A 12,364-nucleotide genomic window follows, 5' to 3' on the forward strand; every position below is an offset into this window, starting at 1 on the left:
TACTAAAAAGTCTTGTCCTGCTCTTGCTGCTGAACAAAATTATGGATGTCAGGCAAGTCCCATAATAACACACTGGCTGTGGAAGGTTGGAATAGTGATTGAAACTTCTTTCTGCGTGCAGTCACCTACGTTTGTGTACTGTGCTGTGCTAAGATAGGTCCCTCCAGCAGGGTAGGTCCAGGTCAGGTTTACAACAGATAGGACAGGAATCCGGCATTGGTTACTGTCCAAGAAGCTCTTCAATTTGACTTTCTTATCAAGGAAAATCTCTCCCCCACCCCTCTCCTCTCTCTCTCTCTCTCTCTCTCTCTCTCTCTCTCTCTCTCTCTCTCTCTCTCTCGATAACAAGGAGATTCATAAAGCATGACCATGAATAATCTGAGTCTGGACATATATACAGTGTGGCTGCTGGGTAAAGCTGCTTTAAAGCCTAGCATTGGGTACTTCCTACAAGTCAACTACTCTTATTTAATCCTCATTCTACCAAATGGGTACTCTTAGTAGCCCTATTTTACAGATAAGAAAATCAAGGGACAGAGGGAAGATGTAACTGTGCCTAGGGCAAGCAGCTAGAAACTGGCAGAGCAGGATATTGGAACATAAGTGTTTCCAGAGGCTTCATTCTTAACCTACAATGCACAGCTGCCTGCTAGTTGTGGTGCTTTGAATTTTTAAAGTCATAGCCTTTATTTCTACATGAGCCTGATGAAAGTCAATCATTTGCTATGAACATCACAGTGATTTTTGCATGTAATTTTCCCCTGAAATAGCAAATTTGTAGTCTGAAGAAAGTATGATATAGAGATGTTAGGATAATCTAGATATCTCAGCTTTTTAAAAAATAAATTATTAGCCTAACAGTCGATGTGTCAGAAAGTCTTATGAACTGGCAACCAGACACACTTTTCAGTAATGTCTGTATGTTTTTGCACAAATGATGTGTGTATTCATAAGAACCAAAGAATGATTATAAGTCTGAAAATACATGAGTTATAGAAATTTTTACCTTCAATTACCATTTGAATAGCTCTCATGTGAATGTGCAATACTAGGTCCTGAACATATATTATCTGTAATCTCCTAAGCAATTTGAACTAAGTTTTGTTAGAACCCAAAATCCCCATTTTTCAGATGAGGAAACTGAAGATCAGATAGACAGAGTAAACTGCCCAGAGTTTCACAGCTAGAAAATATCAACCCTGGGATTTGAACCAAGCTGCTTTAACTCCAAACTCCCTGTTCTCCCATAATACCGTGGCTTCCACTTATGCTCATAGGAAGCAATGAATTTCAAGGAAATTGCTATAATTTGATAACATAGGCTACCCAGCTTTCTCCATCTTTTTTTTTTTTTTTTGTATCATTCTATGACATCAAATTAAATTCCCAGAAGAGCAATTTTGAATTGTAATGAATGGTGTTGTTCACTGTCTCAACATTTTAAAATTTATTCTGATTTTACTGCCAATGCCATCTATCTAAATACAGGAAGCTTTAGTCATAAGAATGCTAATAGGCCTGATTTAGTTGTCAAAGTTTTTTGTGGTTTGATCAGCAAACAAGTAAGTCACTGTGGAAACTGATTAGAAATCTAGATAAATCAATACAGAAAGAAGCTTAAGAAATGTGGCAACTTGAGGGCCTCCCCTGGTGGCACAGCGGTTGAGCGCTGGGCTGCAAGGCTGCCCGCAGCCTCTGCAGCACCGGTTCGTTCCCTGGCCACTGGCGAGGGTCCCACAAAAAAAAAAGAAAAAAGAAATGTGGCAACTTGATATTATTCCATTAAAGTAGCATAGGGTAAAAGAGACTGGCTCAAAGAGAAGCGTGGCCAGAGTTACTCAGTTAAGCCAAAGATGAACATAATGTATAGATTATACAGGACACATACTTGTTCCAGATATATTTCTATAATATGAAAACGTTGTAAAATTATTGTGGCACCACTGACAGTGTTTACCTAATTTGTCAATAAATTTTTAACATTCTGACCTCAGTTTGTATTTTTTTTAAGATTTATTTATTTTATGCATACAAGAACTGGGGTACAGGCCAGAGGTGTTGGAGGGTGAGAGGATTCACCAGAGACATAGTGGGGAGCATAATAGGTAGATTGACTGAAAACACTGCTGAGGGGAGTAGCGGGCAAGACAGGAGAGGTCTGCTGCGCCATGTGGGTAGTTAGTTCCCTGGCCTGCCGGGGATTGAACTCGTGCTGCAGAGGCTGCGGATAGCTTATTTTAAAGGCAAGTAAGTAAAAACTATGAATGTTCCCTGCTACCTGCCCCAAGGGTTCATTTGTCATTCCAGTAGTCCAAGAAAAGCCAGCAACATGATACTGGAAACTGATTGTTCCAAACGTCATTGATACGGAAGCCTTCTCAAGTAGAGCACTCTACAGGAATCAGCTCATTAGCATAACTCTGAGTCAAGACCTCTCTGTATGAGTGTTTCTTTATCTGGGTTTGGGACTTAGGTTGCCTATCCTTTCAGAATTTGGGGCTTAGCGAGAGCACTTATTTTTAAGATTGTGTGAAAACTCATTTATGTAGGGCTTAGTGAACTCAGTAGGCAGAGAAATGTCACCTGTGAACATAGGACTGCAGACAGTGGTCAGCTAGCTGTCCAGTGGTCTGCCAAGAACATACCCAACAACACTGCAACATCACCCCAGAGTGAAGTCAGCCTCACCTTTGTGATCCACTGAGTGTTTGGTTTAGCACCATCCGAGTGGTCTGTCAGGACTAGTGAACTTCTGCCCAACCACATTAGACAACCTGGGTTTAGGGTTCAGGGTTATGTTATACATCAGATGCTCTAATTTTTTGCATTTTGGTCCTTAATATGTAGAGTTTAAGGTATATTAGACATGATGATTGAAATGCTTACTATACACAGGTCTTGTGAGCTCCATCTGAAGCCCAGTGTTGAGCAGTGTTTTGAGCTTATTGTAGGGGAGAGACAAGATCAACTTTTTTTTTTTAAAAGATTTATTTATTCATGCATACAAGAACTGGGGTACAGGCCAGATGCATGGGAGGGTGAGAGGATTCACCAGAGACAGAGTGGGGAACAGAACAGGCAGACTGAAATACACTGCTGAGGGGAGCAGCAGACACGACAGAATAGGTCTGTCACACCATGTGGGGTTCTCGCCGGCTGGCCGAGATCGAACCCATGCTGCAGAGGCTGCGGACAGCTTCACAGCGCTGTGCTCAACCACCTGTGCCACCAGGGGAGGCCCAGGATCAGCTATTTTTGATTTCTCTGACTTGGTGGAAGTGTGCCAGTTATGTGAGTGGATGGAAGCTTTCAGCACACCAAGGTCAGTAGTTATTGCAAGTCATTGAATGGTAAATGTGGATGATGGTTCCTTTGACCTGGGAGTAGCATTAAAATCCTCATCTTTCAACTTGATTTGCAACAAATCAAGTGTCACTGCTTATCTTTCTTCACCAAAGCTTGTCTGAGCGCATGTTCCTGTCCATTTGGCTCCAGTGATCAGTTGAACGACTAGTAGCACAATTTAGCATATTTCTTTGCATACATTTCATGCACCACCCATGGTGCAGTCGGACTTGAAATGTGGAGCAGGTGTGGATATTGCTCTCAAAGAACATCCAGGCTTGGGAAGAAAAGACACATATCAATACTCTGGTCAAGATGGACTGGGAAAGTCCAAGAGGCGCTCAGCGAGGATTAGGATACTTAAGAGCTTGGAGGATTACTTGTAGCTGAGCCATGGAAATGGCTTCCCGCTGTCCACACAGATCCCTAAAGGCTGACGGGATTTCAGCATTGGAGATGTCGAAATAGTTAGAGGAACTACACAGACTTGGCAGAGAGCGGATATGTTTGGGGACATTGCAGGAAGTTCTGTTTGGTTGAAGATTTCAGGAAGCCTGTCATGGGAAGCTACTAGGGAGTAGAACATGGAGGACCTTTTAAACCAGGATAAGGAATTTGGGCTTTATGTCCTTTCCTCAGTTTCAAACATTAACTCAAGTGTTTTAACTTGTTATATTATTAAGTATGATTATTAATAAAGAGTAAAGTGATCGTTTGGTAGTCTGTTGGGGCACAAAAAATAGTTACATGCTGGAGTGTATGTGAGATGGGTCAAAATGACTTTTTTTGGGGGCAAAACATTTCTACAGAGGTGGCGCCAAATACATCCAGTAGTCCTGTCACCTAGATGAAAGCAGCTGCATCACTCCAGCATGCACTTGTTTTGATTTCTCCTGAGGTTTAATGATGTTACAATCTATATATCACAGCTTTTTCATTTTGTTTCTTTCTGGCCAGGTAGGTGGTGCTAAAATGCCTAATACCCTTTGTCTCTGGCAAACAAGCTAGTGTCCTTGAAAACTCAGTCATGAAGCTCCTTAATCTTTCTTTCCTATTTCTTGCTTAGCATTTTTCCCCTTCATATGGGGCACCTTGTAAGCAGTGAGGTGGCTCATTGATTTGCTGCCCACAAAAGATCAGCTCTGGTTTTTTATTTTTAGTTATAGAAATTATTTTTGTGTACCTTGGAAATATCCTAAGCTGATATTTTTAGCTCTTGGATGCTCATAGAAAACTCGGGACTTTATCAGATGGGCTTCAAACACTTTCTTTGGTGTAAAAACATTAGTGAGAAGGGCCACCTTTCTAGTATTCTCTAGCTAATTAACTTAATGGAGTAAAGTTTGAGGTCTCTCTAGCATGGTCACTTAGTTTCACTCTGTTCTTATGTCGTGGGATCTCTATTCACTGATTTCAACAAATAATTATAATAATAGCAAGCACTTACATAGTGTTAAGGAGATATATATATACACACATGCATGTGTGTATATATATATATATACACACACACATATATATTAAAAAATGTGTGTGTGTGTATATATTACATATAATTTTTTTTTAAATCCTCGGGCTAATCCTAAAAGGCAGGTATTCTTACCATCTCTTTCCTTAGAGAGCACGAAACTGAGGCATTGGAAGCTATGGACTTGTCCAGGTCCCACTGCTGCTAATTGGCTGAGGCAGGATTCAAACGAAGGCACTTTGACTTCAAGGTCTTTGTTCTTGATCTCATTAAAATCCAAGGACACGAGTAGGGCTGTCCCTAGAATTAAGTAAACACAGTATGTGTCTAAATATTTAAGGCTGTTTGTTTTGCGCAGTATGAAACTTTGAATTTAAGAAATTTCAAATCAATGTTATGATAGTCAGACACCAGAAATCTGTTTAGTGTCTCTTTTGCATAGTTGTGCATTTGGGCAAGACTTCACAGAGGTGACATCTGAGATCTGAGCCAGGCCGTAAAGGATGCTCAAGGGCCCAACAAGCAGAGAAGAGCATTTAGCCAGCGGGAACAACACATGCAAAGGCAAAATGTGAAAATGTGCACATTTGCAGGAAAACATGATGTTTGTTGTATATAAAAGAAAGGGTAGACTGTAAGGAGTGACTGAGATGCAGCTTAAGATTGCAGATTGTACTTTGCTAAATTGGCCTATCAAGCAATATTCCTTCACCTATTTTTCAAAGACACAATAAATTTTTGTATGCAATTTTCGGGGCCCTGAAACTCATCTATCAGCCTGTAGACCCCTTTCCCCAAGCAGTAGAAAGTAACTGAAAATAGAATAGACTAGAACATCAACTAGGTGTTTTAAGAAAGATGACCTTGATAACAATGAAAGAAGACTTGGAGGAGAGAAGGAATAGGAATAGCAAAAATTAAGAGGCAGATATAAATAATCTAGACCAGAGGTGGCAAAAAGAGAACATTAACTGTGAAAGATATTTAGGAGCTAGAAGTAAGAGGAGTTGAAGTAAGTTAATAGGAATGTTGCAAATTAAATGGGTAAAAATAAATGAAATTTCTAACTTGGCTGAAAGATAGTGATGTCATTGACTAAATCAGAAGACAAGGGAGAGGAAAGCAGCAAGGCTAGAACTACCATGGGCTAGAGTTTCATGTGCCCGTGTTGTATTGCAAAAGAGATGTTCGGTAGACAGGTAGAAAAGCAAACAGCTCTGGAGAAACTTGGCAGTCTGAGCAAACAGCAGTTTGAAGTCCTGGAGTGAGACAGTGCCACCCAGGGGAAGCCTAGAAGGAGAAGGGCAAAAGAGTAACCAATGAAGCTGGCTGGGATGAAGAAATGGGAGCAGCAGCAATAATTCATTTAGGTGCTTTCTGTGTGCCAGGACTACTCAGAATACTTTCCATGCATTCACTTGCTAATCCTCAGGCATCTCTGGGAAAGAGCCATGTTTTACACATGAGGAGCCAGGGGCACAGAGAAGTAAGGGAGCTTGCACAAGGTCACAGAGCTAAGTTGATTTTCAGGGTAAAATAGTGGTAGCATCATTAAGTGAATGTAATTGAGTTTAGATAGCTTTTGTTGTAACTCTTCTAGAGATTTAAATATACATTGGTAATAGAATTCCTTTACTTCCCCCTACTTTATCAAGTAAAAGATCATCAAGAATTCATGAAGTATGATTTGAGACTGTTATTTCAGTTGATGAATTTTAACTTCTTTCATTTATGATGTTAAATAAATTTATAAAGTTAAAAGTCTTCTGCTCTACAGTTATTGACAAAAGTCACTGTTGGTCTGAGAAAGTTACTGGAGTTTGTGTTTTTCATCATCAGGAAGTTACCCCAACATGCCCTATTTGTACATACCCTATTGGATTATAGCACTAAAACTATATTCTCCAGGACTTAGATGCAGTGTAGTCCTTAGAAACTCTACGTCTAGTTGTGGTTACCTAATTGAAATTGAAATTGAAAAATTATAGAAAATCAATTTCTTTTCTAAACATAGCTGCCTGTGAAAAAAACAAAATTGTTTTCACCAACTAAAGTAGTTAGTGGAGGTAGTTGACAAAGTAAGCATGATAATGAACAGAGGTCTTGTGCTATGCTTTGGCTACATTTTTCTGGGAAGGCAGTTAATGATATATAACTCTAAATTAAGACCAACCCTTCATGAACACAATGTAGGCATTGAAACAAAGGAAAAAGGTCTCATCACTTATTCTTGTTGGGAAATGGACTTTGCTATGTAGACTGCTAAGTTTGTGGAAATAACTCTTCTGGTTGTTTTGGTCGTCTTTAATGTCTTTACTATTTTGAGAATCTTTCCTCTTGTATTTTACAGCATAATGGTGCTTGCTTTATCTCATCTTCACTTTGCATTCTATGCATTAACTTGGTTGCTACACGGAAGGTCTAGTCTTTTTTTTTTTAATTTATTTATTTATGCATACAAGAACTGGGGTACAGGCCAGAAGTGCAGTGGGTGAGAGGATTCACCAGAAACAGAGTGGGGAGCAGAACAGGCAGATGTACTGAAATGCACTGTTGAAGGGAGCAGCGGGTGTGATAGGTGAGGTCTGCTGCCTTAGGTGGGTCAGCTCCCTGGCTGGGATCGTACTCCTGCTGCAGTGGCTGCCTATAGCTTCATAGTGCTGAGACTTAACCCCTTGTGCCACCAGAGAGGCACAGAAGGCTTAGTCTTTGGTAGAGAGCATGTCTTGGGTTCTGAGGGGGCTTGAATAAAAAAATGAGGTAATATATGGAGAGTGTGGTGGACAAGAACACATTGGATATTGGGCAAAACCAGGCTGTGGGAGGGTTATTCATAACACAACTTCCAGGAAAGATCCTGTTGCTGAGATAGTGGATCATTCCTTTCCTGAATGAGCCATTCAGAAGGAATCTTTGCCAAATCACTAAACTTCCTTGGTGAGATTTTTCCCAGAGACTCCTACCCGAGTACTTGTTGGCATAGGAGACTGTTCATATCAACCTTCTCAACTTTGAATTGATTAATGACTTAGGAGGAAGGTGTCTGTAGCCTCTTTGGTCTGCAGAGGATGTCTTAAATTGGAATACGATTCCTTTTTCTATGAGCTGATAAAAACCAGTATCAATGTTAGATAGTTTTAAAAAGAAACAGCCGCCTCCCTTCTCTGAGTTTATTTCTTTTAAGAATTAATAGAGCTTTTAAGAATTAATCTTTGATGTATGTTGTTGCAAGAAATAATCAATGTGAGTGTCATAAACTTACCACCTTTGGACTTCTACCCCAGACGTATTTTATGCAAGGTAAAATAAGGCCCCATACAGGTCATTCAAAGAAAGTTTGGTTGCTACTTTTGATTAACTTCGCAGTTTTCAAATAAGACTTAAAATAGTAAGACATCTGGAATTTGGAATGCAAATGTGCTATACATCTTTCTATTCAAATCAAGTTTTTGAAGCTGAACTGTTAGAAATAGTCCTAATATTTCTGGCTTCAGTGAGTATTAATATATAATCATTGATTATATGGTCATTTTTAACCTCTCTGAAGGTTGTAGAAAGCACTATATTTTATCATGCTCGTCTTTTGAAAATTGCACAGAATATCCTTAAGAATGTTAATCACAGTCTCAGAACAAACCACAACCCTCATCCCTTCACATCGCATCCAGGCTGTGTGAAGCACACTTTTCTGCAAATTGGACAATAATAGATTCATTTCTTACAAAGCACCTATAAATGGAGACCTTGTAAATTTCACTTTGTAAAAAATCCTCACACTTACTGTGTGCAGGAGTGGAAAGTCTTGTCCTTGCTTCCCAGAGTTTGTCTGCTAGGGAGATAAGAGGTGTAAGCAACACGTCAGACCAGAATTAGCTCACACTAGTAGCACTGACCAGAAGTACCAGGTGCCATTAGGAGCTGGAAAGATCAGTGAAGGAGTTGTGAGTTGTGATTTTGACCTAAATTTTGAAAGGATGACTAGGGAAAGGAAGAATGAAGTGGAAAAATGCTCCTCAGGTCTGAGTTACATAGACTGGACACAAAGGCACAGGCAGTGTGTGTGAGGAGCAGGGGATGTTCCTTAGGTATGGTCAGCAGACAGTAAAGTTGATGCTGCTTTCTTTGTCCCCTCTGTGACTGAATATGGGGGAGCAGAGATGGAAACCTCAGTCTCATCCTGTGCTGCTCTAGTCTCCTTTAACTCTCCAGTTACCATTAAAGGATAGTAAGAAGTTATGGTGAATAAGACTAAGGCAGAGCAATGGGACAGAAGTGGGTGAAAAAGAACTGTAGTAATAGCACAGGGGACTCTTGATCATGCTTTTTCTTCTTTCTTTTTTAGTATTCTCTCCTTTCCTAAAGCTTCACAGGTTCCATCCAAGGAAGGAACAAGAAAGAAATGGGCAGAGGCGTTTCTGTAGCTGGCCATTCATTTTCAGTCTGCCCTTCATTATGTGGATTAAAGAGCATAGATTGAGCAGTGTTTCAAAAAATAAACAGAATGCTGAGCATAGGGGAAAAAATCTTGATGAACCCTAACCTTAGTTCTTCTGTGTTATCATCATAATCATAAATTAAAATTTATTTGCAACCTACAAAGATGCTTGGAATTGTTTTATAACACAGTGGGGACTTTTTAAAGAATTACTTTTTAAAGGAGGAGGGAAGTTTAAGACAAACTCCCTCCCACCCCCTCCAGAAAAATGTACCTTTTACAGCATAAGATGCTGGGTAGATGTAAACCTTTCATACTTTCATTACCCATAGTCTTTTAGAATGTGTGTGTGTGTGTGTTTCCCTCTCCATAAATAAAAAGATAAAAACTAAAACAAAATGCAAGAACAAACAACAAAAAAAATCAAACCTGGTGAGTAATTTTTAAAGCTACAAATAAACGTATTTACTGGAGAGGTTTGTGACTTGAAAGCAAAATCCACAGTTGCATTTTAGGATAAAAGTAACTTAATTTATCTTTTACTTCATGTTACTTGTTAAGGTTTTCTTTTTTCACTTGAAGTGAACATATTTTATCTTTTCATAAATATTTTTTCTCTTTCTCAGGCCTTCTGAGAAATTATGTTAAGTTGAAAATTCTGTATTCTTTGATAGTATAGTCAGTTCTTTCTAGAGGATTGTTCAAAATTTAGGCAATAATTATATATACTATTAAGACAAATTAGAGACATTGTATTAAAATGTCTTTATCAGGATTATACATTTATCAGGATTATACATTTATAGGCACATGGGATGAGACCACATCAAACTTGTTGCTTTTAAAACCCTTGTTTAACAACCCAAATGCCCAAAAATAGATGACTGGATCAAGAAGATGTGGTACATATATACCATGGAATATTACTCAGCATTCAAAAAAGATAAACACATGCAATTTGCAGCAACATGGATGGCGCTGGAAGGGATCATGCTCAGCGAAATAAGCCAAAAAGAAAAAGAAAAATACCGGATGGTCTCACTCATAGCAGGAATCTAGAAAACTTAAATAAGGGACCAGGAAAATGAATAACTATAAGAAAGTGAAAATCAAAATCAACAAAAAACTATGAACCAGAGACACTTTTAGGGGGGCGGGGGCGGGAGGGGAGGGATTGGGGTCAGAATGGGGGGGCTGCAATTGTATGGGGAATATAACAATAAAATTTATAAAAAAAAAATAAAACCCTTGTTTAAGATTTACCTTTAATTGGAGAGTTAAATGTGTTTCTGGAAAATATACTTTACTTGCTGTGTAAATTGAGTTTTCTTCCTCCAAATACTGGGTCAGATGTAAATTATGAATATTACTGATAGCTGAGGGTTTCAGTGATTACATTTTTGAAATTACAGAATATTGAGCAAAGGAGGTGAAAAGTTGAGACACAATCCTTATGAATTTTCTCCTCAAAAGATAAATTGAAAAGAATTTTCTGATTAGTCATTCATAGGCACTACCTGAGAAGTTCATGAAAATTCTATGGAATTGTACTATAACTGTAATCTGTCTTTTTCAGCTTCTGCCACTTGCTGCAAAACAACTAGAGGAGGAAATCGAGGAGCCACTCCTGCTACTTACCAGATAACTCTTAACAGTTGACAAAGTTCCCAGGGAAAAAGCTGCAGGCATCTGAGGATAAAGCACATTGCACAGCTGTTACCTGAAAGCTGACCTGGAAGACCATTAGGCACCAGCTTACAAGGTGAGTTAGGAGAACTCAAGCTTAAATTCAAAAGCAGGCTTAGATTAGGGAGTGTGAAAGATTAGTGAGACATTAACAAACCCCAGGAAGATATGTATATCTTTTACACATGTATGAAATCTGACAATAATATGTGTTAATCCTGATTATGTTTAGCTGTCTTAATAAAAAAGTTCTGCTGTAATTTTTTATAAGGATAAGAAGTAGAAAAACATACCAAAGTATTTGTTAAATTTTTTCTTTTTTTAAAGATTTATTTATTTATGCATACAACAGCTGGGGTACAGGCCAGAGGTGCAGGAGGTGAGAGGATTCACCAGAGACAGAGTGGGGAGCAAAACAGGCAGAGTGACTGAAATACACTGCTGAGGGGAGCAGCGGACACAACAGAATAGGTCTGTCGCACCATGTGGGGTTCTCGCCGGCTGGCCGAGATCGAACCCATGCTGCAGAGGCTGTGGAAGCCTTCATAGGTTACGTCTTATCCCCCTTGTGCCACCAGGGAGGCCCTGTTAACCTTTTTCTATTTGCAGTCTGGCATCACATGGAAATAAAACTCTCTTCTTCCCTCATTGAGTAATGAACCTGCGGACCTAAACCTAACAAACAGTGATCAAAACACCATCTTTTTTTTTTTTTTTTTTTTTTTTGGGCTTCACAGAATTTCTTTTTTTTTTTTAATTAATAAATTTTATTTTTATATTCCCCATACAATTGCAATCCCCCCATTCTGAACCCAGTCCCTCCCCTCCCGCCCCCCAGCCCCCAAAAAGTGTCTCTGGTTCATAGTTTTTGTTGATTTTGATTTTCACTTTCTTATAGTTATTCATTTTCCTGGTCCCTTATTTAAGTTTTCTAGATCCCTGCTATGAGTGAGACCATCCGGTATTTTTCTTTTTCTTTTTGGCTTATTTCACTGAGCATGATCCCTTCCAGCGTCATCCATGTTGCTGCAAATTGCATGTGTTTATCTTTTTTGAATGCTGAGTAATATTCCATGGTATATATGTACCACATCTTCTTGATCCAGTCATCTATTTTTGGGCATTTGGGCTGTTTCCAAAGCTTAGCTATTGTAAACAGTGCTGCTATAAACATAGGGGTGCAGGTGTTCTTTGGAATTGATGTTTCTGTGTCCTTTGGGTAAATACCTAGGAGTGGAATTGCTGGATCCTGTGGAAGCTCTATGTTTAGTAGGTCCAGAAATCTCCACACGGCTCTCCATAGTGGTTGGACCAGTTTGCACTCCCACCAACAGTGCAGAAGAGTTCCTTTTTCTCCACAACCTCACCAACATTTGTTGTTGCTAGTTTTTTTAATATGTGCCATTCTCACTGGTGTGAGATGGTATCTC

The sequence above is a fragment of the Talpa europaea genome, assembly GCF_964194135.1.
Source record: "Talpa europaea genome assembly, chromosome: 1".
Classification (NCBI taxonomy): domain Eukaryota; kingdom Metazoa; phylum Chordata; class Mammalia; order Eulipotyphla; family Talpidae; genus Talpa; species Talpa europaea.